The sequence below is a fragment of the Coffea arabica genome, chromosome 6c (genome assembly GCF_036785885.1).
Source record: "Coffea arabica cultivar ET-39 chromosome 6c, Coffea Arabica ET-39 HiFi, whole genome shotgun sequence".
NCBI lineage: Eukaryota > Viridiplantae > Streptophyta > Magnoliopsida > Gentianales > Rubiaceae > Coffea > Coffea arabica.
Genome location: NC_092320.1, coordinates 50,777,137 through 50,790,360, shown reverse-complemented (window position 1 = coordinate 50,790,360; position 13,224 = coordinate 50,777,137). Strand labels below are relative to the sequence as shown.

Sequence of the window (13,224 nt, the reverse complement as noted above, 5' to 3'; positions counted from 1 at the left end):
ACAATTTTTGGTTGTGGCTTCACTATAGAGATAGAGTTTCTTCTATGTATTTAAGACATTAACATGTTTGGAAATTTGATGGTAGGTTAGATTATTTTGTTTTTAGAAGGTGTGGGCTTTGGGTTTGAATTTGGGATGTGATTAGTTGTAAATAGAATTTTGATTTTTGGCAAAATGAATTTTTTGAAGATCTCTATAGTCATTACCTTTCCTTCTCTTAAACTTGATTAATCCCATCCATGCCTAAATCTCCCCTAAGGATTTTCTTCAAGGCATAATATGGCTATGTAGTAGGAGTTGAGCCACTTATATGGAACCAAACCATGGCATCCTATGTTGAAGATTAAGCAAACACAAGGGCGGTTGATTGTGAATTTAACCATTCCATGAAACCGTATGGTAAGAATATTTCTGAAGGATGGAACGAATCTTTAGAATTGAATGCATGATTTGGGAGAAGCAATTTTATAACTATGATAATGGAATTGCTTGAGTTTAGAATTTGGAATTAGACTATTTGTTAGGCTAGTTTGTTAGTATAGTGGGTTTGGTTGAAATATGGAAGAAAACAATTGGCAAAATAATTTTTGTTTTATTTTGGTACAAAAAGGGTATTTTAGGATTTTTGAGAACAATATAGCCTTTTGGGCCTATATTGTTCTATAAATAGTAAAAGCAAGGGTAGGTGTAATTTAATAAACTTGAAGGGAGGTCTCTGAAATTATCCCTTTTTCTTTTCTGGTAAAAACACGTCAAGGTTTGATTTTCACCTATGTATAATAAAGTACTTAAATAGTACTATTAAGTGACTTCTCTCAATGTGTCTCTCGATCTATAGAACATTTATCTTTTGATCATATTAACAATATTCTTCAAGACACTAGTCTACAAACTGTAATAACATTTAGACAGTCAAGGAGACTATGGACTAATGGCTAAAATTGAAACCCTGGGTTCACATTCCTCTGACCTCCACATAGTTAGATGGAATTGGAGGGTATTATTGTGACACCCAAAAGAAGAGAAAAAGGAAAATTTCTGGTGAATAGTAATCTTGACAAATCTGGCCGCAAATCAAGCCAGTTCTTGGCCGGATTGTTGGTGGATTTTGAAAAAAAAAAACTGCCTTGAATCCGGCCTGGAATCCGGCCGGATTGTGACATGTCGCAGGCGGCAGCCAAGTTTGACTAGCTATTTTTCTTCATTCTTATCTTGTTTCTTGGCTGAAATATCTTCCATTCTTGCTCCTTCTTGGGCCGTGCATCATAGAGAGAAAAAAGAGAGAAAGTTCTTCATTTTTCTAGCTTCAATCTTTACTCAAATCTTGATATTTCACCGATGGTTTTGGAAACTACTCCGTACAAGCGTGTACTAAGAAAGATTAAAGAAGTTGATGGAGTGATTTTTGAAAGGGAAGCTCTAAGTTGCTAGCTTTCTTGAGTTTTGAGGTAAGTGGGATAAGAAAGTTCTCTCTTTGCTTTAATAATGGTTAAGTAGTGGTTTGTAGAGGTTAGATATGTTATTGTGTGGATGATTTCATGATTTTAAGTAAAGTTGGACCAAATTCTGATTTATTGGGGAATTTTCTGATTTTATATGATTATTGTTAGTTGGTCATGGAATGATAGCTTGATATGGTGTGAAATGGGGCCTTTATGTGTTAATTGTGGTTATTTGCGGAAAATTTCAGAATTTGTGCGGAAATTCCAGTTTTAGGGTTTTAATTTGGGACTTTCTTATGGTTGGTTCTTGAGCTCTTAATTGGTTAAGATTTAAGGGTATTGTGGCCTTAACTAGGTATGTTTTATATTCTATGATTTGTATGTGTAATGGTGATTGAGTTGAGATGGTATTGGTGTTATTTATAGGATGGAAAATAAGGAAATTAAACAGAAATGATGTCCAATCTTTGAGAGCATTTGATACTTGTGTTATGTGAAATATTGATGTTATATGTGCTAGTTTCACTTGCCTCCGGAAATTCCAGCTTGTGTAGGTCAATATCCATGTTAGGGTTTCGAATTGGGGCTTAATTATGATTGGTTTTGGAGCTATCAATTGGCTCATATTGAAGGCGCATTGTGGCATAATTAGATATGTGGTATACCTTATGATTCGTATGTCTACTTGTGGTTATATACAAATGTTAGTTAGAAGTGTAATTTCAGTTTTACCTTGTTTCTAGACTCAACTTGGACTGCACATTTCTCCCTATTTTAGACCAAACCAGCTTTTGGATAAAACATGAAAGTTGTAGATGCATGAGTTAGTTAGCTACCTGCAAAATTTCAGATCGATTGGATTACTATAGCTTGTGAAATAACCAAAATACCCATGACTGCCCATAAGCCCTATTCATGGACAGTTTCCATTTTTCTCTAAGATTTCAGTTTTTAACCCTGAAAATGTATGATTTGGCTTTGGAGGTCTTCATAAGAAATGTTGGTATATGTCTTAGCTTCATAACGCCATAAGATTCGTTTCAATTGGATAAGTGTAGCGGCAATTGTGATTAAAATGCCAAAAGGTGATAGGAATTTGATGCTTTTAGAATTCCGTTTGTTTGACATGATAATTGTGATCTAGGGTTTGGACTCGAGCCAGACAATGATATATGATGGATGAGATTCATGAGCCATGATTGGTGAGTGATCCCCAAACTATTTCCAAAGTTACTTGTGAACTATTTCTTGCATTGGTTACTCGATTGCATATCATTTGTGTGCCATGACATGATTTGGCTCCATTGAGTTCTTGGAAAATCTCGTGCTTAGAACCAATGTCTCCCCCACTGTTTACGTGTTATTTGGAGCACCGATGGCTCCCATGTACTATTTGACTTACTAGATCTGTTTGAGCATTGAGGTTCTAAGTACAATGACTTCACTGGCTCACAAGAGCAACATACATACATTTGATCACTGCCTCAAGATATCATCTAAATGCCTTATTATGAAATGTACTTGATTATTGATTTTACTGGTCACTCGCTGAGCTTCTAGCTCACCCCAAAAATATATTTTCTCCCCATAGGGCTTGAGGTGAAAGAAGTGCTTGTATTAAGTTTTCCGTGTGACTGGCTGGATTACCTTCTGTACAGTTTGTTTTAGATTCACCTTATGTACCAGTTGGCATTGCATGAAAGTTTGGAATTAAATCGGATGTATGTGTACGTTCCACGCTTGAGAATTAGTATTTGCCTCGCTTGATATGTATATTCTTGGAGACTTTGATGTATTATTTGAGATGTCCCTTGTAAGTTATTTGAGGCTTTGGATTGGGAATGTAATTCGTAGAGCTTTTGAAGCTGTAATAATTGAGTTTTACCTTGTAATTTAATTGAGAACTGTAGTGAGTGAGTGAATCCCGGCGAGAGTTGGGCAGGCGGTCCGCCGAACCCTTTGGTTCGCCTCAGGGGGAGGTGGGACTGTCACAATTATTATTTGAAACCTAAGAAATAATCGTAATAGAACAGTTTTTGATGGCTCTTATAGGGATCCTCTCAATTTGATTTCCTTGTCTATGGCATTCCTAAAACCGTTCCATGGAGTAATTCTAATGATAAGATTAATATGCCTACCTCTCTCCAATCAAGGTCATAAATATATCATTAGATATAGCCTATCACAAGTTTTGTTAAGGCAAATTTTGGTAGGGCTGTCTATGGATGATGAATCGCCAGGGTTTGGTGTTGTAATTTGAGATGACAAAGGAAATTCTACTGCTGCAATGTCCAGAAAATTCTCATGACATTAGAACCAGAGGTGGTTGAATTATATGCAACTAAATATGCTATTCAATTGCTACATCATTTGGGTTTCAATAAGATTGTTCCAAAAGGAGATTTAGAAGAGTCATCAAAATGATTCAACATTTGGATCTGATGATTTGTCATGTGATTTGTTGATTGATGATGCCGTTGTCTTGATTCAAGACTTTATGTGTTAGGAAGTTTCATGAATTCCTAGATCATTTGATATTCCTGCTAGTAACTTTGCTAAGCATGCTATTTATCTTTTAGATTCTTGTGTATGGAGAGACTCTCCTTCATCTTTTATTAATTCTACACTTGTTGCAAATTTGGTTTCGTGATTAATAAAATCATTCTACTTTACTATGAAAAGAAGATATAAAAACAGTTGAAAAACAGCTTGTCCAATGCATAGTTTAGTCTAGTAAAAGCTTAACATTTTCAGCAATGAAGTCCATTGTTATAAATGAAATAGGCTATAAGTTTTCCATCAGTTATCATACTTTTTTTTTAAGTGGAAGTGTCTTGAACCCGAGACTTCTTATCTACACTCCCTTCTCCTACCACCCAACCCCTCCCCCCCCCCGGGGGCGCTTTCCCAATGGCACTTTTTACTTCTTGTACAAATAAGTTAATTAGTTTTTATACAGTTAAATTCAAGGGGCAGGCAAAAAAAAGTTCTTTAATTTCCAGTATATCGTAATTAAAATAAACATTACTTATGTAATTAAGGCTTTACAATCACAATTTCTTTCATAATAATTTCAGAATAGTTGGATCCCCATGAATGCCTCAATGTCTTCTTCTGCACCATCACAAATTCATTGAGTTACGTCCATCGTAAGAGTTTAATTCCTATGGATTCCTCTACAACTTAACGAATTCTTTTGCTGGCATGCGTTGGATGGGATTAGGGTTTTATGCAACTATTAGACCAATTACATGGTGTAATTGATAGTTAGAATGCATTTAATTTAAATTTGGATGGATGAGATTGATTGTATGACACGAATATCAATTTGTGATAAAACTTATTATGTTCTTTTTTTCCTTTTATAAATGGATGGAATCGATTGTATGACAAACTATCAGACAATAGTTGCATGTTTATCTTAGTGTCTATGTTTATTGTATTAACATCTATATATGTTTTAGTGTATCCATTGTATAGTGCAATTGAAAGTAGTAACTGCAGAAGACATGAATCACACGGATGCCTCGTTAGAAATTGAAGGGTCAAGGTTTGGTTAAAAAATCTCCAGGAGTGCCTTGAGGATGAACGAGACTTCACAATGGATAAAGCCTATCTGGAAAAGATTAGTTACCAATATTGCAATGACAAATAATATTACTCCATGTATAATTGTCTTCTTTTCTCCGTTGACATGCCCGTTTCTCTAGATAATGATCACAAGTAATCTCCAAAATATTCTATTCCAAGAATAATTTGCATTTTGGCCCCATTGGCCATAATCAAATGATTTGGATTATTCAGGAAAGGTATCCACTTTCCCACATGAAATCTATGCCACATGTGTACATGGACAAAATCCAACATTGGATCTCAATAAGTCTTTTCCTAATCAATAAATTTCATGAGTGGTTACACTCTTAGCGAATTGGTTTTGAGATGAAAATTGAGGGTAACGTTATGATATTCGGTTTGTCTAATGGGGGCCAATGCTCGTTAAAATATATTTCAAGTGTTATATTTTTTAAAATATAAGATTAATTAGAAAAAGTAAATAAATATAAGGAAGGGTAGACAAAATTAAATAGGAAAAGTATATAAATGCAAGAAAAGATAATAATTATTAGTATATATTTATGGTAGATTAGATGACTATTAAGTGGGTTAACGACACCTGTTAGAAAAACTCTGATATTTAAACTTGTAGACCTCAATCCAAAGTTCCATACGCACCTTTGGCCCTCTTAATTGCCTCTTACAACTCCATGGGCTTTGAGCAAGTTCCAATTTCCCAACAAATCCGAATCACATATGATAAGGAGTGTTAAGGAAAAACATCCTCATGAATTTCTGTAGGAATCTTATATTAAGGAATAAAGTTCATGAACCACTTTCTTTATATTTCCATTTGAGATGCCAACCACGTAAGAATAAGTCGCTTTCAGTTGTTATATAATAAAGAAAATCAGATTGCACTCCTGCAGTGTCTAGAGACATCAGGTCTTGAATGATGTTTACTTCAAGTACACGACCGACAATGTCCAAAGATGTAATTGACAAAATTTGGTTGGTTTCTGCACTGAGTTGAACGTTTAAATTAGATGATCTTAATAGCTTTTAGTGAACCTGAGCTTTTTTGTTCTGCTGATATGGAATTTTGGGTTCTTTTACCAACCCTGAAAGAAAGTCTCAGGTTGATATGAATGTAGAACTCTGATCCATGGAATACTTTCCAGCTGAATGCACATAAATGGAACCACTTTCTGCAGATGTAACTAAATGGTCTTCCCTAGGATCATGATTTACTTGGAAGTGTGTATCCGTCGAACACCTCTGGATAGTTGAGGCATGTATGGATATTTAGTTTAGGGTGTCCTTGTGTAGCGATTGCAGGTAGACCGTCTCATTTTGGCTATGATGATGTTGTCAGCTAGAATTTTTCTTGAAATGTTTCATTTGAATATTGGCCACATCTCTTTTGTCTGGAAAAGGTTGTTATTCTTTCATTAACTCTTATTGGATGCAATCTCTGGTTATAATTCTACAAATAAAGCCTGCAAAATCTGGGTAATAAATATGATCCTGTGCTATTTTTGGTAATTTGAATGCAATGGTGTCACATTAATTAATAGACCTGGTATATAATTCTTTCTGTCGTATATGTTCAGCTTTATTGTTAATCTAGAATGCAGTTATCCTCTCCTTGTTATTAACTTTTTCTCTGCTTATTAAACATAAGGAATTCCACAACCTGTCCAAAAAAAGGTCTTTTTCAAATGTATTTTTATATTTAGTAATGTGTATTTATCTCTTCATAATAGCAATTCAGGCTGTGAATTAGTTCCAATATCTTTGTAGCATGTTTTTTTGGAGCAATTATCCTAAGTTACAGTCTCCAAGTGTTTGCTTGTAAGTGGATGTTGACGGTAGTGTCAATGACATGTATAACCATTGGGAAGTGAATTCTAGGAAGAGGCAGTGAGCAAAGCCATGCTTTTCATAACTGGATTATGTTGTTTATGTGTTTGCATTCATCAAATTGTGTGGTTCATTTGTTTGTATTTGCATGTCCATGTGTTTTTAAAGCACAGTGTGTGCTGTTTCTCGTATAGATTCTGATTGTACCCTAATTCGAGATAAAAGGAAAAGGCTTTAAGCTCATATACGGGTACTATTACAGGGTGATGCCACCCTAAATGAGTGAATGTATGCTTTGTATGTGAGGTAGGTGTATGGGAATTTTGGATGTACCTTTCCTTTAAACCCCCCCCCTGGCCGCCCGGGGGGCGTTTAATTATGCCTTTTAGGGTGAAAAAGTTAGAAGCGGCCATTTTGAGTGAAATTGAAGATTTAGAAGCAGCCGAAATTTGATCTTCTTGGGTTCTATAAAGGATTTTTCTCTTATGTATACAGCGATATGCACACCATTTTTGTCAACTTGATCAATTATAATTCTGGCTTATGCTTTTAATGTTCTTCATTTCCCTCTCGTGTGCAACACCTCCTGCCTCTGCCCTTATGAGTTTGCAAAAAGCTTTCTATTTCTAAATGTGCAGCAACTGTTGCTTATGGATAACCCTGTACTCCGCTGTCTCAGCTGATCTCATTTCTTAGATTGCTATAATTTCAAATTATGGACATTAGTTTTTATAATATGGTGCCTATCTAGAAGTGTAGTTCCAGTTTTAACACCAGTGCTCATTGCTTCAATTTTGGTAACGTGTAGGTTCTAACACAATTCCCAAGAAGAAGAAGCCAGTCATTGCTGTGAAGATGGTTTTTGAATTGAAGACTACAAGGCCTATTGTGCTCATGTTTTGTTCTAGATGGGAATCGTGCTCATATTTTTGTATAGAACTTTACTACTCTCTATTGTGGATGGGAAATCACTAGTATTGTAACTGAATGGCTTATTTTGGATGGTGCATGGTTTATGACTCATTTGAGGCAACATTTATATATATATGTATTTGGGTTGATCTTCTATTGGAAATGAATGTTGGTTTTCTTTTCGTATGTTGGCTTTTTTTTTTCTCCTTGCTACTCAATGAACGTTTTGTGATTGTTGGCAGCTATGTTGCGTAATTAACATTAGCTTATTGCTTTTTACAAAAAAATAAATGACAATAAAAAAGTTGTCACTGCCAACAAGTTTTACTAGTGACACTACAAAGTCGCCACTTTTTATGGATGGAAAACAATGACAACAAAAGTCGTCACTGAACGGAAGCATAATGTGACAACTCCAAGGGTTGACTATGACAAGAATTTAGCCAGTTTAGTGACAATAAAAGTCGTCACACAATGTACAACAATGAGTGACGACAAGAGTCATCACAAAAACGAAATCGTTTGTGACGACTTTCAACAGTCGTCACATGGACCCCCTTTTGTGACATAGAACTAGTGACAGCTCTGTGACAGCAATAAAAGTCGTCACTGAATTTTTTTGTGACGACTTCTGAATTTTTAGTGACGACTTTCGCCTGTCACAGAAACGCAATTTTCTTGTAGTGACGTGTGTGTGTGTTTAAATGCAATGGACACAATGATTGTGATGATAATACACAGTAAGTTACCTATAATTAAAACATGCTCACGAATGCACCCAAAAAAAAATCTATACATATATATATATATATATATATATATATATATATATATATGTTTACACACACATGCATGCATGCATACATACACACACACACACACACATATATATATATATATATATATATATATATATATCAAAATTAGTAGGCGTGCAACAAGTTGAATCAATTTAATATTTATATCATTACTGGGGGGAGTACCTGCGCATCGCGCAGGTGTTTGGTGCTTGTGGTTAGAGATGATTTTTCATTAGATAAATAAGAATACATTTTGGAAAGAAATAGTCATCAAATATGACAAACCTAATAATAGTACATTTTAATTGCAACACAAATTGTATACTTTGTGTTTATCAATACTTTTATAGTTTTACTATTACCAAAAGGCCCCTATAAATGTTAGTTGAAAATCATCCAAGAGCAGATATAAGTTGTTTCAGGTAAAAGAATATCTTCCAACGGCTAGTTATAGCAACGTATTAATTACGCAACATGTTAATATATTTTTGTATTAATTGCACAACAAAAGTCACATTTTAATTAAGTGTGTCTATAACACCATTTCAATAATTATACCAATACATGAGCTTATATGAATTGTATTTGATTCGAAAACGATTGCAAAATAATTACATATTCCAGAAAATATTCAAATGTCTCCACAAATCAAAACTTTAAATGTACCAAAATAAGGGCATTTTAGGAAATATATCTAAACACATGCTGCCCTTAATTGTATCAAAAGTTTTTAAAAACTGCACATATTTCACATTTCCAAAAAAATTCTATCCATGTGGTTGAAATTCAAATCCCCTTTGACCACAATTCACTCTTATATAGTATAAGAAATTTGTGTTGCAATTTTGTAATCAATCGTGTTCAAATTCTAGCTAAAATTATGTAAATTAGTAACATGAAACTCTCATTTCCTGTACAATTTTTCTTTTTGCGAGTGCATGTTCATGCCTTGGCTATGACTTCCCTCTCTATTATGGCACGTAAATTTGGATGCCATGCACAACACAATTACAAATGTTACAAGCACAGTACAAAATAATTCCCTTATTCTTTATCAAAAGTAGCTCAATGAGAATATCTATCAAAAGCATTATCAGCACGCAAAGATGTCAAACTTCCCACTTATATATAGTTGATCCTTGTGTGCTTTAATTCACAGGTTGAAGAAATACATTTACCAGCATAATGATAATCCAAAAGAATTTACATGAAGAGGAGGAGAGTGGATTGCAACCAAGGATGATCTGCTGGGAATCACTACTAAATTATAAGACTTTAGTTTTAGTCCTTCCCCCCGGCAGATTGTCCTTGGCTAAATTTCGCTTTCTTTCTCTCATGTAACTCTTTTGAGACCTTGAGTTGTGCTCTATTAAGTATTCAACTTTAAGGCCAAACTCTGTCATTGTTCTTGAATAGGTATATTGTCTTATGTTTTTCATATTTTTATCCATGTAAGTTTCAACATCCCTTATTTTTAATCTTGAGCAGAAATTTAAAAAAAAAAGGGGGAATGAGGTGTGCTCGGTATAACTTACTCAATCATTCATGCCCTTAATCCAAACAATTAATATTTTTTTATGTAATTCAAACAATTTATATTTGTTGGTAACACCAATAACATATTATTATATTTTAGTCCTTTGTGACACACCAAATATAATTTTTAGATTTTTTTTAGGCCTGTAAATGTTAACTTCCCTCATTTGCATTATTTCTATTGGTTGGTAATAGCGATAAACTAGTAGTAGGTTTCAAATTTAAATATGTTTTTTCCTCAAAAACTTAATCATGATTTAGTCCTTTGTGACATTTCATATTACCTTTCATTTTGTGTGCATTGTTCAATGTACTATTATTCTTCTCATTGTCTTTTCTGTTTTGATTCAATAGATAGCACGACACTTGGTTGAAACGTTCCCTGTTAGCCTCAAGGACCGAGCTAAACCCTAATTGAGAGGATTCTTATCTCTATGATTTGGGTCAGGTCAGCCTTTGCAGTGAAATGAAGCTTAAGTTACACCAATTAGAGAAGGCCAGATGAGGTTTTATCACAAAAACACGAGACAAGTTGGAGGAAAAAACATGGGCACCTTGATCCTTGGATTACATTCAACACATATAAAGTCTCCAGCCCAAGTGGTCGGAGGGAACACCAGCAGAGGGTTGGGTTGAATGATAAAATTAGAGCGATTATAAGTAAGAGATCCTGAATTCAAAATCTTTCCATTTACAAAAAAAAAAAAAAAAAAAAAAAAAAAAGTTCTCTAACCCAAGCCTTATACTTCCCCGCCCTTTTACAGTTCCCTCAGTCTATCTCGCGAATTTCAGATGGCGGCAAAAAGCCAAGGCAAGGGCTGTGAACTTTACTTCATTTCTATGTTTGCTGGCTACAGGGCTTTTTTCTATACTGAACTGAAAGATGATATTATTGTATTAATATCTCCTTCATTAAAAAGAATCAATCACATCGGAAACCTCTTTAGAGAGCTACGAACCCTTAGTTTCGAGTAGACCAAATAAACCTCAGGCAAGAGTCCATAGTTCTTATTATCTCTAATAATAGAAAGAATCTACTTTCTTAATCTACAAAAGTAGTCGTTTCCAAGGCTGACCTTAACCTTCAGAAGTTATGTAACTATACTATAGATGGATGCCGCTAAGGGCTTTCTTGCCTAGTATAGTAGCTGTGTTTTGGTACATCCTACGATCTGCAGTAAATACCTAGTGTAGATCTTAGTTTAATTAGAATTTCCTTTTGCACAATGTTTAAGATTTACAGAAAGTTGCACTTTAATTCTTATCAAAATTCTAGTTGTCAAAATTCCTAAAAAAAGTTGCGTAGTAAAATATTCTAATTAACATCTTTTAGATTTTGATACTAACATTAGGCATTATAGGTGGCAATTGGATATGTTGGATTAACTTTAGGTGTTTCAATAACGGGTTTAGTCAAAATGGGTTATAATGGGTTTAGTCAAACTTGTTTCAAAATCTATCACCAAATAAATTTCTATATTACTATTTTCACAATTTCTCAAGTTCTCATATTTACTTCGAATATAAAAGTTCGTTGCTTTCAAGCTATGAAGATTTCAAACAATCATAAAACTTCAGTTGCATGGACTAGTTTTTAGCTCTCTAAGCTTTATAAACTTGCAAATATCCTATACATATGTGAAAAGGAGTTTGTAGGTGATTGTTGAGAAACTTTCATCCACCATCTTTGGCGGCATTTTAGGCAGGGAAAAACGTAAATACAAATGGTTAATCCAAATGAACAACATTGTGATGTGCAGGTAAGTAGAGTTTGACTATTATGTCCTCCCATATGCAATTAGTTTGTATTGCACATTATTATCAGACTTTTAAATGGTGTTTATAGATGCAAAATGACTAGCTTCTCTTCTAAGCTAATCATCAACTTCTGCATTAATACAAACAAAATTTTCATTAGATTACAAACCACTAGAAACCCTCAGATGTGCAATTGAGCTTCTATAACAGATGGGACTCATTGAATTTAGTAATTAAGTCACATTTAAGGTAGTTTTAACACATTATAGGCAAAAAATTAGCATTGCAACTACTTAAAAGTGTAATTGCAGTACTCTTCCTCTTCATCTATAATTGTAGGGCAATTTTTTTAAGTGCATTAATGAAGACTCTTAATGTTGAAGATGATTGGTTCAGGAAACTCTTAATACTCGAAACTCTTGGTTCAATTGGTTCTGTTTCATATTTTGGTGTACCTGTTTGGAGAGGTGTTTTCATTCAAGTCAACAATTGATTTATGTTTAAGGGAATTTTAATGTACAATAGGTGAAGTATCAATTTTTAATCCATTACAAGTATAATTACAATGCTCTTGAACTTTCTAGCAACAATAGAGGCTTTTAAAATTGAAGATTGTTGGTTCAGGTGTTTATGCTCCATATTTTGTTACAAGTGTTTCGACAAGCATACTCATTTGTTTTCTCTCATTTTCTACAATTGTTGGTGTTTAACTGATAGAGCAAAAATTGTGAGTTTTCTACAATAATATTTTCTCAAGATCTTTTGTATGAAACCGAAAATTTTATTATAGTATACATGATACCTGTGACTATATCATTGGAACTTTCTTACATCTTTTAACTGTATTTGTAAAATCTGATGTTCGTAATTGCATGTGATTAAACTGTGAGCAAAGGTTATCTATCAACTGCAATTTCGTAATCAAGGTAGGATCTAAATGTGGCCTCACAGTTGATACATGTTAATTGTGATTGCTGATTGGATGTTAATTGTTGTTTGAGAAAATTTTTGATAGTTTCTTTAGTAGAAAATAGTTTGTTGTAAATTTGGCTTGCACAATCATTTGAATAAATATTTCACCACATAGATTAAAACTCCCGTGCTGAATGCAAGCTTCCCCCAAGTTGTATAAAGTAGAATTAGCATAACTTTATTCTCCCATAGGGCGCAGAAAAGAGTTTCTTTCTCATTTTGATTCTTTTGCATTTTTCTTTTCATGCTTGCCTGTAGCCTTCTACGTGCCATCATTTTGACCTACTCTTGGAACATATTTAAAGATTATTTAGATTAAACCACAACCTTCGATCCACCCACTCAACCTTACATGGTTTTCAACGAACTTATTCACATTTTTGTTT

General features: G+C 34.0%; 1 long non-coding RNA gene across 3 annotated transcripts; it reads left to right on the top strand.

Annotated features, from left to right (window-relative positions):
* Window positions 1–924: 924 nt before the first annotated feature.
* On the top strand, window positions 925–7,869 carry LOC140008905 (uncharacterized). Of its 3 annotated transcripts, none has more exons than XR_011816179.1 (3): window positions 925–1,448; window positions 2,587–2,644; window positions 7,669–7,869. It is a non-coding gene; the product is annotated as an uncharacterized lncRNA (long non-coding RNA). The 3 variants fall into 3 exon arrangements; XR_011816178.1 differs by lacking the exon at window positions 7,669–7,869 and adding an exon at window positions 4,907–5,172; XR_011816177.1 differs by lacking the exon at window positions 7,669–7,869 and adding an exon at window positions 3,034–4,094.
* The last annotated feature ends 5,355 nt before the right edge of the window (window positions 7,870–13,224 follow it).